Source organism: Arachis stenosperma, chromosome 1 (genome assembly GCF_014773155.1).
Source record: "Arachis stenosperma cultivar V10309 chromosome 1, arast.V10309.gnm1.PFL2, whole genome shotgun sequence".
Lineage (NCBI taxonomy): Eukaryota > Viridiplantae > Streptophyta > Magnoliopsida > Fabales > Fabaceae > Arachis > Arachis stenosperma.
In genome coordinates, this window is record NC_080377.1 from 57,724,022 (window position 1) to 57,738,040 (window position 14,019).

Sequence of the window (14,019 nt, forward strand, 5' to 3'; positions counted from 1 at the left end):
TTCTCCTAGTGTAGTATGTTGATTCTTGAACACAGTTACTTCATGAGTCTTGGCCGTGGCCCTAAGCACTTTGTTTTCCAGTATTACCACCAGATACATAAATGCCACAGACACATGACTGGGTGAACCTTTTTCAGATTGTGACTCAGCTTTGCTAAAGTCCCCAGTTAGAGGTGTCCAGAGCTCTTAAGCACACTCTTTTTGCTTTGGATCACGACTTTAACCACTCAGTCTCAAGTTTTTCACTTGGACCTGCATGCCACAAGCATATGGTTAGGGACAGCTTGATTTAGCCGCTTAGGCCTGGAACTATTTCCTTGGGCCCTCCTATCCACTAATGCTCAAAGCCTTAGATCCTTTTCACCCTTGCCTTTTGGTTTTAAGGGTTGTTGGCTTTTATTCCTTTTCTTGATCCAATGAACTAAAATATATATTTTTTTTTGCTTCAAGAATCAAATTCATGATTTTTCAGATCATCAATAATATTTTTCGTGTTCCTCATTCCTTCAGGATCCAATATTCATAAAATTCAAGGTAAAAATTATGCACTGTTCAAGCATTCATTCAGAGAACAAAAAGTATTGCCACCACATATAGTTAATTATAATTTTTATTATTAAGAACTCGAAAATAAATTACTTCTTTATTCTAATTATCTACTATTTTATTCATGTCTGATGATGATGAGAAAAATAAATTACAACTTAATTGGAAATAAAAACCAGAATAGATATACTAATTACTACTACTACTACTACTACTACTATATATCTCCTAAGGTAAATTTCTATAAAAACACTATCACAGAGTTAAAGCTAAAAATTAGAACTCAACAACCTGTGTTTTGAGAAGTAGATGTTCCTCTGATCTGTGGGGTGCTTGGTCCTTCAAGGATTAATTTCTGGCGCTTCAGCTCCCTTAAATCACGCCCTTGCTCTTCTTGTTCCTTAAGCAGTTTGCAAAGCATGCTACTTTGATTGTTCTGTTCTTCCTTTATTTGGTCCATAGCTTCTTGCAATTTGGAAATAGAAGCCTCAAAATGTTCCCAATATTCGAATTGAGGGAGTTCTGGGAGGACTTCCTGTGCTCTCCTCTTGATTGGATCATCCTGCAGCTGTTGTCTGTCCATTGATATTCTAGTGATTGGCCTCTCAACTGAGATATACTCTGTTATTCCCATCTTCACTCCGGCATCTTTGCAGAGCATAGAAATTAAGCTTGGATAGGCCAATCTGGCGTCCTTGGAATTCCTGTTTGCTATTTTGTATAATTCACACGAGATCAGTTGATGGACTTCTACTTCTTTTCCCAACATGATGCAGTGAATCATCACTGCTCTTTTAATAGTAACTTCAGAATGGTTGCTGGTGGGCAATATAGAACGCCCAATGAAATCCAGCCAGCCTCTGGCTACTGGTTTTAGATCTTCTCTTTTGAGTTGATTTGGGATGCCAGTCGTGCTGGTGGTCCACCTGGCTTCAGGGATGCATATATCCTCTAGAATCTTGTCCAGACCTTTATTTACCCTCATCATTCTCCTATTAAAGGAGTCTGGGTCATCTTTCAGTTGAGGAAGCTTAAATATCTCCCTGATCTTGTCAGGATGGGTATGAACAATCTTTCCTCTGACTAAGGTCCGATGGTCATAGAGGGCAGCTCCAATTATTTTTTGCCTGTCTGTCTGCCATAGATTAGCATAGAACTCCTGAACCATGTTCCTTCCCACTTTCGTTTCAGGATTAGCTAGGATTTCCCAGTTCCTGTTTCGAATTTGTTCTTGGATCTCCTGATATTCATCTTCTTTCAGATCGAACTTGACTTCCGGGATTACTGATCTTAGACTCATTATTTTGTAGTAATGGTCTGAATGTTCTTTAGTTAAGAACTTCCCTTGATTCCAAAGTGGCTTTGGAGTATTCTCTTTCTTGCCTCTTGGAGTGGGTTGTTTTCCTTTAGGAGCCATGATCTTAATGAGTATGTTTTTGTGATCACGGATAAACACACCAAACTTAGAGCTTTGCTTGTCCTCAAGCAAAAGAGAAGAAAGGAGAGGGATAGGAGGAGAGCAAGTGTGGAATGATGATGATGAGAGGGGCGCCGAATTGAATATATAGGGAGGGGGTGGGAAATTTCGAAAATAAGAAAAAGATAAGATAGAAGATATGATTTATAAAAGATAAATATGATAAGAAAAAGATATAGTTTAAAAAGAGAAAGATATAAATGATATTTAAAAAGATAAATCTGAATTTTTTTAATTTTGAAAAAGATTTTAAAAAGATAATTGAGTTTTGAAAAACTTAGAAGAGTTGGATTGGATTGGAAAACAATTTGTCTTTATGGATTAAGATATATTTGATATTTTTGAAAAAGGGATTTTAGAAATTAGGGTTCTTAGAAAACTAATTTGGTTTGAAGGATGACATTTTGAAACATGTTTATGCAAGAAATCATGAATTGAAACATAAAAATTTAGAAAAATTGTAAAGAAAAACGAATTTTACCTCCTCCCCACCATCCTGGCGTTAAACGCCCAAATGCTGCATGTTTTGGGCGTTTAACGCCCAATTGCTGCTTCTCCTGGGCGTTCAACGCCCAGCTGTTGCTTCTTTCTGGCGTTGAACGCCAGGAAGTTCTTTGTCACTGGGTGTTTTTCTGAACGCCCAGGATGTTGTCAATCTGGCGTTAAACGCCCAGAAGGTGCTTCTTTCTGACGTTCAACGCCCAGAAGATGCTCCTTTCTGGCGTTTAACGCCCAGATTGCTACCCTTACTGGCGTTGAACGCCCAGTGGGTGCTTCTTTCGGGCGTTCAACGCCCAAAATGTTTCTTACTAGCTTTTTTTTGCCAGTGAACTTCCAAATTCCCCTGTAACTCTGTGAATTCAATCAATTGCAATTTTACCTTTTGAAGATACTCTGACATTTATCTGTAAAAATCAATTAATTAGCAAAAACAAATAAAATTAAATTTTGTGAATGGCTGGGTTGCCTCCCACCAAGCGCTTCTTTAATGTCATTAGCTGGACTATTACTGAGCTTTTAATCAAGTCTCAGTTTTGAGCATTCTTGCTCAAAATTGCTTTCAAGATAATGTTTAACTCTCTGTCCATTAACAATGAACTTTTTGTTAGATTCATTATCCTGAAGCTCTACGTATCCATATGGTGATACACTTGTAATTACATATGGACCTCTCCACCGGGATTTTAATTTCCCGGGGAATAATTTGAGCCTAGAATTAAATAGCAGAACTTTCTGCCCTGGCTCAAAGACTCTGGATGACAATTTCTTATCATGCCATCTTTTCGCTTTCTCTTTGTAAATTTTTGCATTCTCGAAAGCATTGAGTCTAAATTCCTCTAGCTCATTTAACTGGAGCAATCGTTTTTCTCCAGCTAACTTGGCATCAAGGTTTAGGAATCTGGTTGCCCAGTAGGCCTTGTGTTCCAGTTCCACTGGCAAGTGACATGCCTTTCCATACACAAGCTGGTATGAAGAGGTCCCTATAGGGGTCTTGAATGCTGTTCTGTATGCCCACAGAGCATCATCCAAGCTTCTTGCCCAATCCCTTCTACGGTTAATTACAGTCCGTTCCAGGATTCTTTTGAGTTCTCTATTTGAGACTTCAGCTTGCCCATTAGTTTGTGGATGATATGGAGTAGCTACCCTGTGGCTAACTCCATAACGAACCAAAGCAGAGTAAAGCTGTTTATTGCAGAAATGAGTGCCCCCATCACTGATTAATACTCTAGGGGTACCAAATCTGCTGAAGATGTGTTTCTGGAGGAATTTTAACACTATTTTGGTGTCATTAGTGGGTGTTGCAATAGTTTCTACCCATTTGGATACATAATCCACTGCCACCAGAATATAAGTGTTTGAGTATGATGGTGGGAAAGGTCCCATGAAGTCAATACCCCATACATCAAACAACTCAATCTCCAAGATCCCTTGTTGAGGCATGGCATAACTGTGAAGCAGATTGCCAGATCTTTGGCAACTGTCACAATTAAGTACAAACACTCGGGAATCTTTATAGAGAGTAGGCCAGTAGAAGCCACTTTGGAGGACTCTTGTGGCTGTTCGCTCACTTCCAAAATGTCCTCCATACTATGATCCATGGCAGTGCCATAGGATCTTCTGCGCTTCTTCCTTAGGCACACATCTACGGATTACTCCGTCTGCACATCTCTTGAAGAGATATGGTTCATCCCAAAGATAGTATTTTGCATCTGTGATCAATTTCTTTGATTGCTGCCTACTATACTCCTTGGGTATGAACCTTACTGCCTTGTAGTTTGCAATATCTGCAAACCATGGCACTTCCTGGATGGCAAAGAGTTGCTCATCTGGAAAGGTTTCAGAGATCTCAGTAAGAGGGAGGGACACCCCTTCTACTGGTTCTATTCGGGACAGGTGATCTGCCACCTGATTCTCTGTCCCTTTTCTGTCTCTTATTTCTATATCAAACTCTTGCAGAAGCAATACCCATCTTATGAGTCTGGATTTTGAATCCTGCTTTGTGAGTAGATATTTAAGAGCAGCATGGTCAGTGTACACAATCACTTTTGATCCTACTAAGTAGGATCTAAACTTGTCAATGGCTTAAACCACTGCAAGTAGTTCTTTTTCTGTGGTTGTGTAGTTCATCTGTGCGTCATTTAAAACATGACTGGCATAGTAAATGACGTGCAGAAGCTTGTTATGCCTTTGTCCCAACACTGCACCAATGGCATGGTCACTGGCATCACACATTAGTTCAAATGGCAATGCCCAGTTTGGTGCAGAGATGATTGGTGCTGAGACCAATTTAGCTTTCAGAGTCTCAAATGCCTACAGACACTCCTTATCAAAGACAAATGGCGTGTCAACAGCTAGCAGGTTGCTCAGAGGTTTGGCAATTTTTTAAAAATCCTTTATAAACCTCCTATAGAATTCTGCATGTCCCAGAAAGCTTCTGATTGCCTTAACATTGGCAGGTGGTGGTAATTTTTCAATTACCTCTACCTTAGCTTGATCCACCTCTATTCCCTTGTTTGAGATTTTGTGCCCAAGGACAATTCCTTCAGTCACCATAAAGTGACATTTTTCCCAGTTTAAAACCAGGTTAGTCTCTTGGCATCTCTTTAGAACAAGTGTTAGATGGTCAAGACAGGAGCTGAATGAGTCTCCAAATACTGAAAAGTCATCCATGAAGACTTCCAGAAATTTTTCCACCATATCAGAGAAAATTGAGAGCATGCACCTCTGAAAGGTTGCAGGTGCATTGCACAGGCCAAATGGCATCCTTCTTTATGCAAATACTCCAGATGGACATGTGAATGCTGTTTTCTCTTGATCTTTTGTATCTACTGCAATTTGATTATAACCTGAATATCCCTCCAGGAAGCAGTAGTATTCATGACCTGCCAGTCTTTCTAGCATCTGGTCTATGAATGGTAAAGGAAAATGATCCTTTCTGGTAGCTGTATTGAGCCTTCTATAATCAATACACATACGCCACCCAGTAACTGTTCTTGTAGGAACCAGTTCATTTTTTTCATTATGAACCACTGTCATGCCACCTTTCTTAGGGACAACTTGGACAGGGGCTTACCCAGGGGCTATCAGAAATAGGATAAATAATCCCAGCCTCTAGTAACTTAGTGACCTCTTTCTGCACCACCTCCTTCATGGCTGGATTCAGCCGCCTTTGTGGTTGAACCACTAGCTTGGCGTCAGCCTCCAGTAAGATCTTGTGCATGCATCTGGCTGGGCTAATGCCCTTGAGATCACTGATGGACCACCCAAGAGCTGTCTTGTGTGTCCTTAGCACTTGAATTAGTGCTTCCTCTTCTTGTGGCTCTAAGGTAGAGCTTATGATTACAGGAAAGGTATCACCTTCTCCCAGGAATGCATATTTTAGGTATTGTGGTAATGGTTTGAGCTCGGGTTTAGGAGGTTTCTCCTCTTCCTGGGGGATTTTCAGAGGTTCTATTATTCTCTCTGATTCCTCCAGATCAGGCTTAACATCTTTAAAGATGTCCTCTAGCTCTGATTCGAGACTCTCAGCCATATTGACCTCTCTTACCAGAGAGTCAATAATATCAACACTCATGCAGTCATTTGGGGTGTCTGGTTGTTGCATGGCTTTGACAACATTCAACTTGAACTCCTCCTCATTGACTCTCAAGGTTACTTCCCCTTTTTGGACGTCAATGAGGGTTTGGCCAGTTGCTAGGAAAGGTCTTCCTAGAATGAGAGTTGCACTCTTGTACTCCTCCATTTCCAGCACCACAAAGTCAGTAGGAAAGGCGAATGGCCCAACCTTGACAATCATGTCTTCAATCACGCCTGATGGGTATTTAATGGAGCCATCAGCAAGTTGAAGACATATCCGGGTTGGTTTGATTTCTTCAGTTAAACCAAGCTTTCTGATAGTAGATGCAGGTATTAGGTTGATACTTGCCCCAAGATCACATAAAGCTTGCTTGGTACAAGTACCCTCTAATGTGCATGGTATCATAAAGCTTCCGGGATCTTTAAGCTTCTCAGGTAAGCTTTTCAGAATGACTGCACTGCATTCTTCAGTGAGGTAAACTTTTTCAGTTTCTCTCCAATCCTTCTTATGACTTAAGATCTCTTTCATGAACTTAGCATAAGAGGGTATTTGCTCAAGTGCTTCTGCAAATGCAATCTTTATTTCAAGAGTCCTGAGATAGTCTGCAAAGCGGGCAAATTGCTTATCCTGTTCCGCTTGGCGAAGTTTTTGAGGATAAGGCATTTTGGCTTTATATTCCTCAACCTTTGTTGCTGCAGGTTTATTACCTACAGAAGTGGGTTGGGAAGCCTTTTTAGAAGGGTTGTTATCAGCACTTGTATGTGACTGATCCCCCACTGGCATTTGAATGCCAGGGGTGGAAGCTGGAGTGGCGTTAGACGCCACCTCCTTATTTGTTACTGGCGTCTGAACGCCAGAACTATGCTCCCTTTGGGCGTTCAACGCCGGATTCATGCTTGTTTCTGGCGTTGAACACCAGGAATGAGCATGGGCTGGGCGTTCAGTGCCAGCCTTATTCCTCTCTGGGCTCTGATTGTCCTCAGAGGGATTTTGAGTAGCCATCTGTTCATTTCTTGGCTTCCTGCTGCTTTGAAGTGAGGTATTTAATGTTTTCCCACTTCTTAATTGAACTGCTTGGCATTCTTCTGTTATTTGTTTTGATAGTTGCTTTTCTGTTTGCTTTAACTGTACTTCCATATTCCTGTTAGCCATTCTTGTTTCCTGGAGTATTTTCTTGAATTCGGCTAGCTGCTGGGTTAGAAAGTCCAGCTGCTGATTGAATTCATTAGCTTGATCTACCGGATTGAGTTCAGCAGTTACTGTTTTAGCTTCTTCTTTCATGGAAGATTCACTGCTTAGGTACAGATGCTGATTTCTGGCAACTGTATCAATGAGTTCTTGGGCTTCTTCAATTGTTTTTCTCATATGTATAGATCCACCAGCTGAGTGGTCTAGAGAAATTTGAGCTTTTTCTGTAAGCACATAGTAGAAGATGTCTAATTGCACCCATTCTGAAAACATTTCAGAGGGGCATTTTCTTAGCATCTCTCTGTATCTCTCCCAGGCATCATAAAGTGATTCATTATCTCCTTGTTTGAAGCCTTGGATTCTTAGCCTTAGCTGTGTCATCCGTTTTGGAGGGAAATAGTGATACAGGAATTTTTCTGACAGCTGTTTCCATGTTTTTATGCTGTTCTTAGGTTGGTTATTTAACCACCTCTTAGCTTGATCTTTTATAGCAAATGGAAACAGTAATAATCTATAGACATCCTGATTTACTTCCTTATCATGTACTGTGTCAGCAATTTGTAAAAATTGTGCCAGAAACTCTGTAGGTTCTTCGTGTAGAAGACCGGAATACTGGCAGCTTTGCTGCACCATGATAATGAGCTGAGGATTCAACTCAAAGCTACTAACTCCAATGGAGGGTATACAGATACTACTCCCATATGAAGCAGTAGTGGGGTTAGTATACGACCCCAGAGTCCTCCTGGACTGTTCATTTCCACTTAATTCCATGATGGAACAAGGGGAGACGATATGTATGTTGATATTATTTATTTTATAGCAATGGAATAAATAAAAACGGAATAAAAAAATTTGAAAATATTTTGTGAAGATTTTCGAAAAAAAATTTTGAAATTGAAATTTGAAATTTTTATATAAAAATTTCGAAATTATTGTTTAAAATTAGTTAGAAAAGATATATATATATATATATATATATATATATATTTGAATTTTGAATTTTATGATGAAAGAGAAAAACACCTAAAAGACACAAGATTTAAAATTTTTAGATCTAATGCTCCTTATTTTTGAAAATTTTGGAGGGAAAACACCAAGGAACACCAAACTTAAAAATTTTAAGATCAAAACACAAGAAAAACTCAAGAACGTCTTGAAGATTCACAAGAACACAAGAACAAAAGAAAGAACACCAAACTTAAAATTTTTAGAAAACTTTACTAAATTTTCGAAAATTAAAGAAAGATCAACAAGAAAACACCAAACTTAAAGTTTGGCACAAGATTAAATTAAGAAAAATTATTTTTGAAAAAGGATTTTAAAAAGAAGGTGCCCAATTGCCAAGAACATAAGCCAACGCTATAACCAACTAAGATAAAAATGTAACGTATTTTAAAGATGTATTATTTTTATGGATAAAATAAATTTTTGAAAACTAATGTTTTGAAAAAGCACAAGGAAAACAAGAAAAGACACAGAACAAGAAAAATTAAAGATCAAACAAGAAAAATAAACAAGAACAACTTGAAGATCAAGGAAGAACAAAGAACACTAATACAAAAATTTTAAAGAAAAATATAAAATATGCAATTGACACCAAACTTAGAACAAGACACTAAACTCGCTAAAAAAATTAAAAATTGATAAAAAAAATAATATTTTTGAAAAAAATTTTTTAAAAAAGGAATAATAAAGGATGCAATTCTAGTGAAAAAAGAGGATAAATTCTTCCTAATCTAAGCAACGAAATAAACCTTTAATTGTTCAAACTCGAATAATCCCCGACAACGGCGCCAAAAACCTGGTGCACGAAATCTTAATCTCAATATCAAAATCAAAATTTCTTATGATCTCGTACCACTAACCAGCAAGTGCACTGGGTCGTCCAAATAATACCTTATGTGAGTAAGGGTCGATCCCACGGAGATTATTAGTTTGAAGCAAGCTATATTTATTTTATTGATCTTAGTCAGGATGTCAATAAGGTTATTTGGATTTAATTGTAAGAAGTAAAAGTGTTTGGAATAAGTAATTGTTACTTTATTAATGAAAAATATGTTGGGGTTTTGGAGATGCTTTGTCCTTTGAACTTCAACTCTTCCTTGAAATCCTTCAACACACGCAAGGCTCCTTCCATGGCAAGCTGTATGTAGGGTGTCACCATTGTCAGTGGCTACCTCCCATCCTCTCAGTGAAAATGATCCAGATGCTCTGTCACAGCACGGCTAATCAACTGTTGATTCTCGATCATGTTGGAATAGGATCCATTGATCCTTTTGCGTTTGTTATCACGCCCAGCAATCGCGAGTTTGAAGCTCGTCACAGCCATTCAATCCTTGAATCCTACTCGGAATACAACAGACAAGGTTTAGACTTTCCGGATCCTCAAGAGTGGCCACCATCAATTCTAGCTTATACCACGAAGATTCTGATTGAGGAATCTAAGAGAAGCTCATTCAATCTGATGTAGAACGGAGGTGGTTGTCAGGCACACGTTCATGAATCTGAGGAAGGTGATGAGTGTCACGGATCATCACCTTCTTCATGTTTAAGCGCGAATGAACATCTTAGATAGGAACAAGCGTGTTTGAATGGAAAACAAAAGTAATTGTACTAATTCATCGAGACGCTGCAGAGCTCCTCACCCCCAACAATGGAGTTTAGAGACTCATGCCGTCAAAGTGTATAAAATTTAGATCTGAAAATGTCATGAGGTACAAGATAAGTCTCTAAAAGTTGTTTAAATAGTAAACTAGTAACCTAGGTTTACAGAATATGAATAAACTAAGATAATTGGTGCAGAAATCCACTTCTGGGACCCACTTGGTGTGTGCTGGGGCTGAGACTAAAGCTATCCACGAGCTGAGGCTTTTCTTGGAGTTGAACTCCAAGTTATAACGTGTTTTGGGCGTTCAACTCCGGATCATGACGTGTTTCTGGCGTTTAACTCCAGACAGCAGCATGTACTTGGCGTTCAACGCCAAGTTACGTCGTCTATCTTCGCGGAAAGTATGGACTATTATATATTGCTGGAAAGCCCTGGATGTCTACTTTCCAACGCCGTTAAAAAGGCGCCAATTGGACTCCTGTAGCTCCAAAGAATCCATTCTGAGTGCAGGGAGGTCAGGATCCAACAGCATCAGCAGTCCTTTTTCAGCCTAACTCAGATTTTTGCTCAGCTCCCTCAATTTCAGCCAGAAATTACCTGAAATCACAGAAAAACACACAAACTCATAGTAAAGTCCAGAAATTTTAATTTTGCCTAAAAACTAATAATATTCTACTAAAAACTAATTAAAACATACTAAAATCTACATGAAATTACCCCCAAAAAGCGTATAAAGTATCCGCTCATCATAGGTGCTGTTGGATTCTGACCTCCCTGCACTCGAAGTAGATTTTCTGGAGCTACAAAAGCCCAATTGGCGCGCTCTTAACTGCGTTGGACAGTAGACATCCTGGGCTTTCCAGCAATGTATAATAGTCCATACTTTTCCTGAGATTTGATGACCCAAACTGGCGTTCCAAATCAGCTCAAGACTGCCCGGCGTTAAACGCCGGAACTGGCACAAGAATGGGAGTTAAACGCCCAAACTGGCACAAAAGCTGGCGTTTAACTCCAAGAAAAGTCTCTACATATGAAAGCTTCAATGCTCATCCCAAGCACACACCAAGTGGGCCCGGAAGTGGATTTTTATGTCATTTACTCATTTCTGTAAACCCTAGGCTACTAGTTCTCTACAAATAGGACCTTTTGCTATTGTATTTTTATCTTGGGATCTTTGATCATCTTTAGATCTTTGAATCTTTTGATCACGTTTTGGGGGCTGGCCTCACGGCCATGCCTGAACCTTGTTCTTATGTATTTTCAACGGTGGAGTTTCTACACACCATAGATTAAGGTGTGGAGCTCTGCTGTACCTCGAGTATTAATGCAATTACTATTGTTCTTCTATTCAATTCAGCTTATTTTTGTTATAAGATATTCATTGGCACCCAAGAACATGATGAATGTGATGATTATGTGACGCTCATCATCATTCTCACTTATGAACGCGTGCCTGACAACCACTCCCGTTCTACAAGCAAACAAGGCTTGAATGTTTATCTCTTGGATCCCTTAATCAGAATCTTCGTGGTATAAGCTAGAATTGATGGCGGCATTCAAGAGAATCGGGAAGGTCTAAACCTTGTCTGTGGTATTCTGAGTAGGATTCAATGATTGAATGACTGTGATGTGCTTCAAACTCCTGAAGGCTGGGCATTAGTGCAGACGCAAAAGAATCACTGGATTCTATTCCAACATAATTGAGAATCGACAGATGATTAGTCGTGCTGTGACAGAGCACGTTGAACATTTTCACTGAGAGGACGGGACTGTAGCCACTGACAATGGTGATGCCCAACATACAGCTTGCCATGGAAAGGAGTAAGAAGGATTGGATGAAGACAGTAGGAAAGCAGAGAGACGGAAGGGACAAAGCATCTCCATGCGCTTATCTGAAATTCTCACCAATGAATTACATAATTATCTCGATCTTTATTTTATGTTTTATTCATCTTTTAATTATCAATCCTCTATAACCATTTGAATCCGCCTGACTGAGATTTACAAGATGACCATAGCTTGCTTCATACCAACAATCTCCGTGGGATCGACCCTTACTCGCATAAGGTTTATTACTTGGACGACCCAGTGCACTTGCTGGTTAGTTGTGTGAAGTTGTGAAATTATGTTTAGACCATGGTATTGAGCACCAAGTTTTTGGAGCCATTACCGGGGATTGTTTGAGTTGTGCAAAGTAGAGATCACAATTTCGTGCACCAGTAGTCCCCATTCAATTGAAGGACTAATTCTCCTCTGTTAACATCTATCACAGCTTCTGCTGTGGCTAGGAAAGGTCTTCCAAGGATGATGCATTCATCATCCTCCTTCCTAGTGTCTAAGATTATGAAATCAGCAAGGATGTAAAGGCCTTCAACTTTTACCAACTCGTCCTCTGCCAATCCATAAGCTTGTCTTACTGACTTGTCTGCCATTTGCAATGAGAATATGGCATGATGTACCTCAATGATCCCCAGCTTCTCCATTACAGAGAGTGGCATAAGATTTATGCCTGACCCTAGATCACACAGAGCCTTTTCAAAGGTCATGGTGCCTATGGTACAGGGTATTAAGAATTTACCAGGATCTTGTTTCTTTTGAGGTAAAGTTTGCTGAACCCATGTATCTAGTTCACCAATGAGCAAGGGAGGTTCACCTTCCCAAGTCTCAATACCAAACAACTTGGCATTTAGCTTCATGATGGCTCCTAGATATTGAGCAACTTGCTCTCTAGTTACATCTTCATCCTCTTCAGAGGAAGAATAGTTTTCAGAGCTCATGAATGGCAGAAGGAGGTTTAATGGGATCTCTATGGTCTCTATATGACCTTCAGATTCCTTTAAGTCCTCAATAAGGAACTCCTTCTTGGTTGAGAGACATCCCCTGAGGTTTTCCTCATTGGGATTCACGTCCTCTCCTACCTTTCTAGGTTCGGCCATGTTGATTATGTCAATGGCCTTGCACTCTCTTTTTGGATTCTCTTCAGTATTACTTGGGAGAGTACTAGGAGGAGTTTCAGTGACTTTTTTACTCAGCTGGCCCACTTGTGCCTCCAAAATTCTGATGGAGGACCTTGTTTCACTCATGAAGCTTAAAGTGGCCTTAGACAGATCAGAGACTATATTTGCTAAGTTAGAGGTGCTCTGCTCAGAATTCTCTGTCTGTTGCTGAGAAGATGATGGAAAAGGCTTGCTATTGCTAAACCTGTTTCTTCCACCATTATTAAAGCCTTGTTGAGGCTTTTGTTGATCCTTCCATGAGAAATTTGGATGATTTCTCCATGAGGGATTATAGGTGTTGCCAAAGGCTTCCTCTATGTAATTTACCTCTGCCATTACAGGGTTTTCAGGATCATAAGCATCTTCTTCAAAAGATGCCTCTTTAGTGCTGTTGGATGCATTTTGCCATCCATTCAGACTTTGAGAAATCATGTTGACTTGCTGAGTCAACATTTTGTTCTGAGCCAATATGGCATTCAGAGCATCAATTTCAAGAACTCCTTTCCTCTGAGGCGTCCCATTATTCACGGAATTCCTCTCAGAAGTGTACATGAATTGGTTATTTGCAACCATTTCAATAAGTTCCTGAGCCTCTGCAAGCATTTTCTTTAGGTAAATGAATCCAACTGCAGAATGATCCAATGACATCTTAGAGAACTCAGACAGACCATAGTAGAATATATCTATCATGGTCCACTCTGAAAACATGTCAGAAGGACACTTTTTGGTCATCTGCTTGTATCTTTCCCAAGCTTCATAGAGGGATTCACCATCTTTTTGCTTGAAGGTCTGAACATCCACTCTAAGCTTGCTCAGCTTTTGAGGAGGAAAGAATTTAACCAAGAAGGTCGTGACCAGCTTATCCCAAGAGTCCAGGCTATCCTTAGGTTGTTAGTCCAACCATGTTCTAGCTCTGTCTCTTACAGCAAAAGGGAAAAGCATGAGCCTGTAGACTTCAGGATCTACTCCATTAGTCTTAACAGTTTCACAGATATGCAAGAACTCAGTTAAAAACTGGTAGGGATCTTCTGATGGAAGTCCATGAAACTTGCAGTTTTGTTGCATTAGAGCAACTAGTTGAGGTTTCAGCTCAAAATTGTTTGCTCCAATGGCAGGAATTGAGTTG

The 14,019-nt window shown here is 39.6% G+C and overlaps 1 non-coding gene across 1 annotated transcript; it reads left to right on the plus strand.

The window, feature by feature from the left end:
• Positions 1-13,599: 13,599 nt before the first annotated feature.
• Positions 13,600-13,703, plus strand: LOC130953607 (small nucleolar RNA R71). Its single transcript, XR_009075774.1, has one exon. It is a non-coding gene; the product is annotated as a small nucleolar RNA R71 (small nucleolar RNA).
• The last annotated feature ends 316 nt before the right edge of the window (positions 13,704-14,019 follow it).